The 13,512-nt window shown below is 40.1% G+C and overlaps 1 pseudogene; it reads left to right on the top strand.

The window, feature by feature from the left end:
- Positions 1–558: 558 nt before the first annotated feature.
- LOC113877658 lies at positions 559–1,263 on the top strand (annotated as a pseudogene).
- Positions 1,264–13,512: the final 12,249 nt, after the last annotated feature.

Below are 13,512 nucleotides of genomic sequence, written 5' to 3'. Positions count from 1 at the left end.
ACTAATATAGACAGTATACTAATACTCTGAATATACTAAAAGTCATTGAATTGTACACTGTAAATGGTTTAATTATTTATGTGCATGGGTGCTAATTCGCTTCAGTTGTGTCTGACTTTTTGCAACCCCATGGACTGTAGCCCATCAGGCTCCTCTTCCATGGGATTCTCCAGGCAACAATATTGGAGTGGGTTGCCATGCTCTCCTCCAGGGGATCTTCCAGACCCAGCAATCAAACCAGCGTGTCCTGCGGCTCCTGCATTTCAGGCATATTCTTTACCAATGAACCACCAGGGAAGACCAGTTTAATTATATAGTGTGTGAATTGTATTTCAATAAAGCTGTTAAAACTAAATGAAATTTATAGCTATAATAACTTTATTCTAACCCAATAGAATTACATAATTTAGTGTGACAAAGTGGAAAGAAAACAGTTTTTAAATTGGGAATCTTATACTTTTAGTATGGACTGGTCATTTTGAAGAACTTAGGCCAGAAACAAAAAGTTAGTGGTTAAGAATCCACCTGGAAGTTCCGGGTCAGGCCCTTTGCCGGCCTCCCTCGGCCCTCGCCATGACTAGCAGCGGTGGTGCTGGGTTGGTGACGGCAGCAGCAGCGAATCTGAATGCGTCCTACTTGAGATTTCAAGAATTTTGAATACTAAATTAGATATGGAAACTCTGTCTATATGTGTGCGGCTTTGTGAACAAGGAATTAACTCAGAAGCTTTATCATCAGTTATTAAGGAACTTCACAAGGCCACAGAAGCCTTAAAGGCTGCTGAAAATATGACAAGCTGACTTTCTGAAGAAATCTTGATGGGCTATGTCAAGCTGTGTAGGAAGATTGAAGATTGCATTGTAGTCAAGAACATAACAGTGAAATCACTGCATGTAGCAATGTGGAAACATTGTCCTTTTTAAAAGAATTATAAAGCCATGGCTTTATAAATCAGTGGAAAGTGGCTTACAGAGAAAACTATCAGTTGTGTTTACATCACATTTTTTTTTTTCTTTAACCACTCTAATGCTTTGGCATTGCTGTGTTCATATTTATGTATTCCTAATTTATAGCTCTGATAGCTTTAATTTTCTAAGCAGTCTGTCCATCAGATGTGCACATCTGCTGTGCCTGGGTGAACTATAGTGGAACCCATCAGCAGTTAATGTTGTAGTTAAGACTTGTTGACATTTCCATTATAAACTTAAATTTTGAATTGTTTATGCAAAATTACTGTGGATTTATGTTGTATTAGGCTGAAAGTTGACAATTTCCACCACCATGTGTGGATTTTTGATTTAGATTCATTATGCATATCAGAATCTTGTTTTTTTAAGAACATGGAAAACATGTTGTTAATCTGCTCTTAACAAAGAATATTTCTTTTTTTTTAACATACAGTTTGAGTGGCAGTTAATAGTGTGACCCAGATCATATTAATATTGATTAAAAAGCAAAACTTTTAGAAAATTTAGATTTTTAAAGGTAATGACAGTGCTTAGCTTGGTATTATTTGTCATTTGATTCATTTAAATTTAGGGAAGATATTAATTGAGAATGTTTCTCTAAGTTTTTAATTCATAATGAAACAATTCCAACATGAAAAGTCTTTTTACTTTTGTTAAATAAAAATAATTTGAGTGCTTACTTAATAAAATACCTTGAGTGGTTATCTAGTAAATCACCAAACAGGTGGTGACATTCAATAAATAATGTTACTATTTTCTGAAGGAATAAAGATTTCCAGTCATTAAACAAAAAATAATCATATTTTCTGCATCAGGAATTCTGAATATGCCTTTCTTAGATCTTTTTTTTTTCTTTTTTTTTTTTCTCTTAGATCATTTTTGTGTGTCATTTTTACCCCGTAAGTTTTAACTAATTGAAATGATGGTTCAAAATAAAATTTAGAAAACTTAGGATAATATGGTTTCTGTTCCTCTAACAGAATCTCCATGAACTATTTTTTCCCAAGACTACTACAAATTGAATCTGATTTTTTAAGATTGTGTTAGCTTTCCAGTTAAATGATAGTACAAGCATATACTCTTTGGTAGCATATTTTGTTCTTCAAATAAACTAAAGTGATTTTAATAAGGCTTAATAATATTTAATGGCAACCTTCTGTTCTATTTTAAAAATCTAGTCTTTTGACCACATTGACTTTTGAATGGTGGCATCTTTACCAAGTACACTGAACGTCTGTTATAGGGAGAAAAGTTTGGGAGACAATAAAGGTTTTGATTATAAGTCATCTATATGATTCAAAAACATTGCAAATACTGCATGTTGTTACTTATATAAAATCAGAAAGAAAACACTCTTGTCAAACTCCAAAATTTGTATATACTTTTAGGTCATAGGAGTTAATAGTTTTATTTACAACTTTGTAGATTATGTTGTTTATGTATGAAACAAAGCAGGAAAATATATTGAGAAGGACTTCTGTTTACAGAGGACTTTAATGTGTTACATTTCTTAAATGTAAACGTGTATTTTCAATGCATACTTAAGTAATACTTAAGGAAACCAAACAAAGTAATGATACAGTTGCATTGTTGCACATGTTGTCAGTGTCTGAAATAAAACCATTTTGGTGATTAAAAAAAAAAAAAAAGGAATCCACCTGGAAGTGCAGGGGATGCAGAGTTCAATCCCTGTTGAGGGAACTAAGATTCCACGCTCTATACAGAAAGTAAGACCACCTGCTGTAGCTACTGAGCCCGCTTGCCACAACTACAGAGTCAGCACACCACAGTGAAAGATCCCTGGTGCAGTCATGTAAATAAACACTTAAACACACACACACAAAGCTAATAGTCACGGAGTGCCTACTGGGTGCCAGTGGCTGTGATAAGGACTGTTAAGAACTGTGAGCCTCAACTTCTTCATCTGTATGATGAAGAGGTGTATTACAGAAACTAGAAAGATTTCTTGCAGTTAAGTCCTATGATTCTGGTTTGTAGGTGGGAATGAAAGACAGGAGAGAGGGCCTTGAGACTGAGTCCCTTTAGTCAACTCCTAATTTTGTAAGTGATAATACTATTTTCTATACTCAACTACCTGGAAAAATTCCCAGCTCCCACCTCTAACGCCACAGGCTGAGATTATTGTTAAAAACCACTAGTCATTCAGGAAAACGGGTTATGTTGTGGATTTAGAGCAAATGTTTACTTTTGGTTCCTAAAAGGAAGGAAATTCCATTTTTGGAATTCTTTGGCCTTGCACAAATAGTGAGGACAGTAATGGGAGCAGCAGAGAGGGCGTGGGGTTGACTGGGGAAGGAAGGGAGGAGTTTCTTCCGAAGCTTAATTACTGTAATCACTGGAAGACTGAAATTGCTAGTCTTGTTGTTTGTCTGGCCTTCAGGAACTTTTACAGTTATTTCTATGTGAATCAATTTCTCTGGTTTCACAAACTACATTTTCCCACATGGGGAGAGTGGGTCCCTGAAAGAGGAAAAGAAAAGAGGGCTCCTAGCGCACAAGACCCTCTACCTATGGTAGTGTGAAATGATACATGATTTATCACCCCTTATAAACTAGAACGTGCTCAGTGAGGCAGTCCAACTGTGGAATTCAGGCTGTTGAAAAGTGCCAGAGAATTTTTCTGAGGCCTCAGTTTTCCCTTTGAAAGCCTTTTATTTATTTATTATTATTATTATTATTTTATTTGGCTGCACTGGGATCTAGCTCCCTGATCAGAGATGGAACCCAGGCCCCCTGCTTTGGGAGTACAGTCTTAACCTCTGGACCACCAGGAAAATCCCCTGATAGGCTTTTAAGGTGTCAGGATTAGATGCCTAAATCTATCCAGGTTGAAGTTGCAAGAAGGCCTATTCCCTTGTAGTACCCTCCTCTATCCCTCACTCCCCACCTAGAACATTGGACTGCCAGAAATTCCCTCTAAAATGAGAAGACTGAACATATGGCTGAAGCAAGAATCCCATTATATGAGACTGTTTTAAATGGGACCAAGTTATGTTAGTCATATTTGTATTTAGGTCTATTTTCTCTCCACCTCCTTCTGACTTGGGTTGGTAGAAGAGGAGGCCCATTGCCCACCTCTCAGTATACTTTTTATAGCTGAAGTTCACTATAGGAATAAAAGACATGTTTTCAAAACAGTGGGGTTAGTTGGGTTTTTCCCCCAATTACAGACAAAATATATACTCACTATAGAAAATTTGCTAAATACAGAAAAGCACAAAGAAATGTAAAACCACCCAACAAATCCCACTTTCAAGATATCACATGGTTAATATTCAACAATCTGTAAGGTAATACAGGAAATCATTGTCCATGTAGGAGAAGAGTCGCGTGCAAGGGAACTTGCTTTGTCTGGAGCAAGTAAGCATCCAGTGAGACTCACAAGCCAGAAACTTGAATTTCCCCCTCCCCCACTCCCTCACTTGAGTCTCCTAAGTAAACAGATGAGAAAGGTATACATTAGAATTTTAGGAAACATCAGAGAAAAAGAGCCCATTTCCAAACGAGTTTAAAGAGATTTCACTGGGATAACACTGTTAGTCCATTCTAGATTAGAAATGAATTTTGACACATTTTTTAACTTAACAGTCATGCTGGGAAAGGAATGGAGATGAGAAGAAGACCATCTAATTTTTCTGAATACCAGTTTGTTCATGTATATATTTTGGGAGAAGGTCTCAATGAGCCAAAACATCATACCTATAACCCACCATCTTTAAGAACTCGGCAATTTAATCAGATTTGTTGCTTGTTAGATACTAGTCCTGTATGAAGCCCAAGTTGAAGGTGCTAGGCCAAGATCAAGATGAATCAGGCATATTTTCCCCCAAGACAAGCAACTAGTGAAGGAGGCAGGCCTCAGAAGCATTAGAAGCGTTAAATCCTATGCAAGTGCAACAATCTAAATATGTATAAAGTGCGATGATAAAGAGAAAAGAATAGTTAACCTCTGTTTGGAGGTTATTTCGGTGAAGGCCTCCTGGAGGATTTTGCCAAGGGGAAGGTAATCTCAGCAGAGGTTTGGATTGGGGGTTAACTCACAGATTCAGATAAGCAGAGAAAAATGATTTATTTGTTTTGTCTAAACCTGATCTGGCCTACTTCCTGAAATCTCACTGGTAGAACAGACCAAGTTCAAAGGAAAGCTCAGTCTAAATGGGTTATTGAAACAGTTCCTTTAGGTCATGTGCAGTCTCTCCGATAAAAATGATGAGTCTTTTCAGCTAACCTCTCCCTTTCTTGGTCTTCCCCTTTAGAGTATTTAGATTATGGGAGAGAACTCTTTCTTTGGCCACTTGATAAAGGTAGGTAAAGGTGAATGGGGTCTTTGGACCCATGAAGTGAACATCATTCATTGTCTTCCAGTCTCTAAGCACTGTTACTCACTTGCCTAGTCTCTAGATATCCAGCTGGCCTTCAACGTTGAAGTTTTGAGGGACTTCCTGGTGGTCCAGTGGTTAAGACTCTGCCCTTCCACTGCAGGCAGTGTAGGTTCCATGCCTGGTTGACGCACTAAGATCCCGCATGCAGTGTGATGCAGCCAAAAAAGTTGAGTTTTGAGCTACGAGAACTCAGAGTCCATTCTTTTGATATCACTCCCTATGTAACTCGAGCTTCTTTGACTCTGATGTTGCTGAGATGTCTCTGAGGTCTGGCAGTGATGGTAGTCTTCCCTGTGGTGCTTACCTCAGAGCTACCTGCTCTACTGCCCAGCCCCACCCCAAGTTCCCAGGCTAAGAAAGCTAAACCACTAAGCTTCCCACTACCCAAATCTACAACGTAGACCACTTGATGTACTTGTTGCTAGCTTGATATGGTGTGGTCTTCAAGGTGGCATCATCCTGAGCCCCAGATAAGAGAAGGATAGAGCCCTGAATGTTATTTTCATTTATTCTACACGTCTACTCCCTGGGACAAAGCTTGGACTTCCAAAAATGTCGATGCATATCTGATAGTTTTGTTCTCTTTATTCCTGTGCTCAATGCCTCCATCCTACCAATTTTTCAGTGTGAAAAGTAAGGCCTTTTCCCATATATTCTTTCTCCATTTCAACTTCAAGTTAAATCTTAATAGTGAGCAGAGGTACTCTCTCTACATTTTGGGAGCCCTGCAGGCTAGGCTACTAATATGTTAAAAAGTGGTGGTGGAGGTAAAGTGCTATTGGTAGGAGTCAAGAAGTTTGTCTGGCTTGCCAGACTAATGTCTTGCTGCATGTACTTGGTGTATGAAACAGAGGGAAGGGAGCAGGGCACAACTTGGAAAGAATGACATAGCCCGAGGACAAAACATAAACGGACTAGAATCAAGTAGGTCCAAGATGGAAGACAAATCAATTTCAACTAGACCTTAATATTCAGTCTATGCTCATTGTAACACATCAGCAAGCTAAATGACACACCCAGAGGAACCATGACAGTTCCAAGGCTAACCATCAAAGACCAAAAAGTGGGCAGTAGCCCAATTCATGGAAATCTCTGCCCATTGCCCCAAATAGTTGGAATAACCCTCCCACTCATTAGCTTATGAAATTACCCAGCCCATAAAAGCTAACCACACCACATTTTGAGGATGCACTCAACCGTTTGTGATGGCCCACACTTTGTCTGTGGAGTGTGTTTCTCTCTAAATAAATCCACTTCTTACCTATCACTTTGTCTCTCACTGAATTCTTTCTATGATGAGACATCAAGAACCTGAGCTTCATTAAGTCCTGAAAACAAGAGTCTGATCTCAGTTGGAAGACTGGTGATTTTGGCTAGTTTCGAGTCCCAGCCTTGTGAGTTCAAATCCCAAGCAGGGTTTTGGCCAAGTTCAAGTCCCAGCCACATGGGTTCAAGTCCCAAACTGAGGTGAATGGTTTCAGTCTTACTTAGATCTTGCTTTTTGCATTCCATTTGTATCTGCCTAATCTCCCTACCTGCCTCCCCATCCTTTATGTTAAGGTAATGACAATGTTATGGATGTGAAAAATATTTGAGAAATCCAATGGACAGAACTTGGTAGTTTTAGAGGATAACAGTAAGAGACCCACAGGTTTCTGGTTTGGACACATGGGTAAATGATAGCACCACCAATCAAGAGAGTTAATTCAGGGGAATTCCCTGGTGGTCCAGTGGTTAGGGCACGGAGCCTTTACTGCCAGGGGCCCCAGCTCAGTCTCTGGACAGGAATCAATATCCCACAAGCCACCTTGTGCAGCCAAAAAAAGAGTTAATTCAGGAAGGAAAGTAGTTTTGTTTTGTTTTTCCCCCTCAAGAAAGCAAGGCAAGGATTTATTAAGACATAGTGAAACTGTGTACCTCAGACTGGGACCCGAACCTATGAGGCCAGGACTGAAACCCAGCCCAAAGCCACAGCCTTTAACTGAGGTCACACATGTGCTGTCTGGACTTACTGAGACTTAGAGTCTTTATGTCTCAGCACAGAAAGAATTCAGTGAGAGACAAAATAATAGGTGAGAAGTGGATTTATTGAGAGAAAAACACTCCACAAAGTGTGGGCCATTGGAGAAGGCAAGAGTGGCCCCGAAATATAGCATGGTTAGTTTTTATGGGGTGGGTAATTTGATAGGTCGGAGAAGGCAATGGCACCCCACTCCAGTACTCTTGCCTGGAAAATCCCTGGACAGAGGAGCCTGGTAGGCTGCAGTCCATGGGGTCGCTAGGAGTCAGACACGACCGAGCGACTTCACTTTCACTTTTCTCTTTCATGCATTGGAGAAGGAAATGGCAACCCACTCTAGTGTTCTTGCCTGGAGAATCCCAGGGACGGGGGAGCCTGGTGGGCTGCCGTCTTTGGGGTCGCACAGAGTCGGACACGACTGAAGCGACTTAGCATTAGCATTAGCAATTTGATAGGTTAATGACTGGGAGGATTATTCCAACTATTTTGGAGAAGGGGTAGAGATTCCCAGGAATTGGGCCTCTACACACTTTTTGGTCTTTATGGTCGATCTCAGAACTGTCACGGCACCTGTGGGTGTGTTATTTAGTTTCCTGATGTGTTACTGAGCACTCAGTAACTCAGTATATAATGAGTATATACTGAGAATCAGGGTCTCGTGGAAGCTGACTCATCTGCCATCTTGGACTTATTTGGTTCTAGTCAGTTTATGTTGTGTCCCCAGACTTTCAAATGTTGTGCCCTGACCCCTTCCCTCCTGTTTCAATAGTACACTGTCCAGGGGAGAGCAGGCAGACTCAGGTGAGTAGCTACCAACAAAGTAGCTTTTTAAAATAAAATAGTAAGTCCATTTTGAATATTTTTAGTTTTAGGTGCTTCTGGACTGGATCTCAAAGAAAGAGGGCAGTGTTGCCAAAATTGGCTGTCTGTGCACCAATGCCAAACAGAAATACAGAGATAAGAGTTTTGGGGGAGAAGGAAAGAGTGGCTTTATTACTTTGCCAGACAAAGGGGAAACGCAGTAGGTTAGCACCTCAGGAACTGTGCCCCTCTCCCTGGTGAGTAGCAAGAGGCTATATAGTCAGTCAGGACTACCTGATAAGAATCAAGGCAGTAACAGTCTTGTATTCTTTTTTCTTCTGCCAAGTTTCAAAAGGGTAGTGTTGTTGACAAGATTAGGATGTGTGCGGGGTCTTAGATGGTCCAGTCTCCTAGTCTGGATGAGCCTCTCCGGCACCTTTAATCTTGCTTCACGTGGTATCCTGGCTGCTCCTCCTTTGATTAGTAACTGTTCTGCCCTTTGGAACGCAGGTTGTGGAGGCTGGAGTCTCACCTAAAAGAAATGGGGGGCAAAAGACCTCCATGCCCAGGCGTTCCGCAGGGCACTGCTGGGCATCGGTAGCTGGACAAATCATTCGAAGTCATTAATTTATGAATGTAGTTAAGTCTTCTTTGTGGACAATACTCCTAGGAAACTCATGATTCAATATTCACCCTTTATATTTCGCTTAGTCAACAGTTTTCTACCAAATAGCTAGTGGAAATCAGCAACCCTGAGGGAATGGGAATTTCATTGGGTAAGAGAAAGAAGCCTGATATAATTTTGGAGTTTTTTTATTGCTTCTTAGAAAGGCACACTTGGAAAAAGAAGTTAGATTAAGAAAGAACTTCAGTGTTTTACTCCTCCAACTTTCTTCCCATTTTACAGCTAGGAATATAAGGCTAACAGAGCGCAGCTTTGAGTAGAAAGCAGAGTAAGGGCCCCAGCCACAGGCACAGAGGGAATGGAGATCCTAGAAGGTGAGAGATAATCCCCAAAGCCTAAAGAGAAAGACTGCCTTAAAACAAGGCAAAATTCCTTCACCATTTTGCCCAGATTGTGTCCTGTCCCATAAGATTTTACTACCTGGAGAGGATGCTTGATACCTATCCTCAAGTTGCCACATCACCAGGGGGGTGGCTGACTATTCAAGAGAAACTATGTATGTATAATCACTTTGTATACAGTAAAGCATAGTTGCAAATGCTGTTAACATCAACCTCTACTCCTCAGAAAAGTACATAACCCAACTCTAAAGGAAAAGCCTAATCTACAAGCAGTGAACAGGATATGAACAAACTAAAATACAGCATACTGTTGAATATGTTCTCTATTTAAAGTATACAGCTTATCTGAAATAAAACAGAAAAAGTGGGGCTGGTTGGGAACAAGGTGTGGTGTCTGGCTGGAAGGGAAATAACCCAGAGTTCCTTTATAACCTTTGTCACTTTTTTCTTCCACATATTCATGTATGAAGATGACTCAGCCCTAATACCAGTGGCTTATTTTTAGTAGAGGCAACAGAGCCATTTGAAAACCTAAGCATAGTAACTATTTCCAGTTGACAGCTTTACACGTCAGAAACAGTCAACAGATGCTCATTTGTTCACTTCAATTTAGTATCTATGACTCAAGGGGCACCAGAGAGTCTTTCCTTCTGCCACAGTGCTGGAAATTCCTGGTGAGAAAATCATTCCTTTGGACATGAGATTTTAACACAGGATGTCCCTTAGAGTAGAATGGAATCCAATTCCCTCATTTTACAATTGAGGAATTAGGCAAAGTCATGGCTATATTGGAATTAGTATCTAGAGCTCTGGACTGTTAGCTCAGTGACCCATTCAACCTCCCGTTTTTCAAATTCCTAGATCAAAAGCCACATAATATCATATGTTAGATACAAGACCTATGGTCTGAAAGGAGGAAGTATCCTGGGCTGATATCCTGTTCTGATGTATATGTTGCGTATAAGGGAATAACATTCTGTTGTTCACTATCAAATTAGCAGAAATCAAGACTCAGAGAAATGTATTCTTTGCTGCTTTGTAAAAATATTAAAATTCAAAATCTTGGTCAAGCATGAAGCAATAAACAGCACTGACTGAGAGAGTACAAGGGGTCTGGAATTAGCTGCTGGGTCTGAATTGTGTTTCTGTCACTTACTAGCTGTGACTTCGTGGGCAAGTTACTCTTTGTACCTCACTTTCCTCATCTGTAAAATGAGGTTAAGAATAAGAGGACCCATCTCATAAGGTTATTGTGAGGATTTGATGAGACAATACACATAAAGTGCTTAGAATAGTGCTTGGCACATAAACGTTTAATAACTGTAAGCTAACATTATTAATTGATGTAGAATTACTAGCAAGGAGTCAAGCCCACTTCCCTTTCCTATGGGGATCTCTTCTTACTACAAGTCACTGTTTCAAAATCACACCCAACATGTCTTTCTCTCAGAAGGATTTTGCATTTTCTTCTTCAGGGTTCTGCAGAATGACATTATCACTTGAAAACTACAAAGGCCAGATATATTCTGGGGAAGTGGCCTGGTTGGAAATGAGACTTAAAGCGTTGACATGATTACCCTATTTAAGAGGGCCTCTGAGGAGATTTTAGAGCTGTCTTGAAATAGAGGTCGTGTAGGGTGACAACTAGAGGGCAGATTATAACCAAAGCTACAGGAGGTGCATTTTTTTTCTCAAGAGATCTTTATTTTAGAGGACTTACCTGGTGGTCCAGGGTTTAAGAATCTGCCTTTCAGTGCAGGGGATGCAGATGCAATCCCTGAAGCTGCCAAGCAACTAATCCTGCAACTACTGCAGCCTGCAAGCCTGGAGCCCCCCAGGAAGCTAGTGCGCCTCTGCACCACAGCTAATGAGTCCCTGCACCGCAACGAAGGGTCCTGCACGATGCAACATGCGCGGCAACTGAAGCCTGATGCCGCCAAATAAGCGAATCTTTAAATATTTAAAAGCAAAGGTCTTTATTTTAAAAACTTAATAAAGCTAAAATTTTAAAAAGATTTTTTCTTTTTTAATGAGAGAGAGTTGTCCAAAATAGTTGGGGAGATCTTGGGAAATAGTAGAGTGCCCAGAACTGGAGTTTTTCAAGCCCAGTTTTGGCAGCAAATGGCAAGGATATGGTGAAGGGAAACACAAAATGGTAGTTGGAATAGATGAGTTTCAAGAATCTATTCACTAGATTTGTGATCTTAAAACCATTAGGCTGGCAAAGTTTCTTTTGGAGCCAGCCACTCCCCTTTTCTGCTTCTTTTTTTAATTCTAATAATCTACCTGTTGGCCCTCCATTCCCCAAGATCCAGTGACTGCTTGCTGCCATGGGCTACCCAAAGTCTTTTACACACACCCACCAGCTCCCCTGTTGCTCCTCCTATCAAGAACTTTTAGTGTCTTAATCCCAACCAGTTCATAAAGAAAAAAAAAAAAAAAAGGCTCTTCAAGCTAATTCTTACTAAAATATAAATGACTGTGTTGTTCTCTTCTCAGGGATACATCCTTCTTTTAAACAGAAATACTCATTTGCTAGTTATGTTTGGCATAATCACAAGCATATAAAATAAACAAACACCAGAATATGCCACTCCAAAATATTCCTCTTTGGCATATGGATTACCAACAGTCTCAGGAAAAGCTTGAAACAGAGCATAAATTTTCCTTTTGTAAAGGAAATTTCCAACTGTGTATCTCCCTCTTCCTAACCAGGTTTTTTTTTTTTTTTTTGGCCATGCTATAAACCTTGGTGGATTTTCTTAGTTCCCGGGTCCTTAGGGCAGAGCCCTAACCACTGGACCATTCCCTTAACAATTCTTATTAAAAGAGAAGGTATCCACTTAAATTTGCCTAACAGACCTTACTAAACAACCCTTGTTCATTGCGCTATTCTTATGCCTTCCCATAACTTGCCTCCTCTGCCCAGAAGCCCCAGATTTCTTCTCCTTCATTTACCCCTTTGCATAGCTCATCATCACTGGGTCCTTGCTAGATGCATGTGCAACACATCTGGTTTTCTTTCGTTAATCTGTCTTTGGCCAGTCTAACTTATTAGTGGGTTCCATCTGGAGATCCTAAGATGGGTAGAGGAAAAGACATTTTTTTCCAGCTCTACAATTAGACAGTGATGTCCCTACACTGAAGACAGTGACTGCAGCCGTGAAATTAAAAGACGTTTGCTCCTTGCAAGAAAAGCTATGACAAACCTAAATAGCGTATTAAAAAGCAGGGACATCACTTTGCTGACAAAGGTCTGTATAGTCAAAGCTATGGTTTTTCCAGTAGTCTTGTACAGATGTAAGAATTGATGAGAAAAGTGTGACACTATGCTCAAACAATTGATGCTTTTGAACTGTGGTGCTGGAGAAGACTCTTGAGAGTCCCTTGGACTGCAAGGCGATCAAACCAGTCAATCCTAAAGGAAATCAACTCTGAATATTCATTGGAAGGACTGATGTTGAAGCTGAAGCTCCAATCCTTAGGTCACCTGATATGAAGAGCCAACTCACTGTAAAAGACTCTGACACTGGAAAAGATTGAGGGTAGGAGAAGAGGACAGCAGAGGAAAGATGGTTGGATGGCGTCATTGACTCAATGGACATGAGTCTGAACAAACTCTAGGAGAGACTGAAGTACAGAGAAGCCTGGTGTGCTGCAGTCCATGGGGTTGCAAAGAGTTGGACATGACTGAGCGACTGAACAAAAATAACAATTGGAAAGAAGTATGCATAGAACAATAATTTTTAGGTTGGTAGGATTAGATTTTTAAAATTTCCTTAAAAATTGCTCTTGAGGAATGATATTAAAAACAAAAGCATGACACTAATGCTCATTCCGATCAGAACATGATTAAACTGTGGAAGAGGAAAACCCAGAGAGCAGAGACCATTATGGTTCTTTACCAGAGGTCTTTTTGTTTGACCTGTACTAAACTGTCCTAGGGAAAGAGTGAACCAGAGTTGTTCCTGAACCTTGGCCTCCAGAAGATTTATTCAACCTGTTTTTTCTCCTTCAGTTTTTCCCCCTCTCCCTTTATTCTCTCCACTTCAGAAACTGTTCCTTTTTCTTAGTATCTTCAATTTTAATTGCAAAAAATAGAGGGGTCTTTTCAGATGACTCTCAGCTGGGTAGATCCTGGAAAAGGCTAGATGCAAAAGCAGGGATGGGAATGAGCGGGGGAAAACTGCATCTGTGAGTAAAAGATCAAAGTAAAAGATCAAAGACAGGGTCATCTGGCAGAAGATAAAACACTCCAAAAGACAGAATTGGATTAAACTATAATTAGTGGATT

This window comes from Bos indicus x Bos taurus, chromosome 19, assembly GCF_003369695.1.
Source record: "Bos indicus x Bos taurus breed Angus x Brahman F1 hybrid chromosome 19, Bos_hybrid_MaternalHap_v2.0, whole genome shotgun sequence".
NCBI classification, from domain to species: Eukaryota; Metazoa; Chordata; class Mammalia; order Artiodactyla; family Bovidae; genus Bos; species Bos indicus x Bos taurus.
Note: the sequence above shows the minus strand (reverse complement) of the source record. Positions and strands in the feature narration are given on the sequence as shown.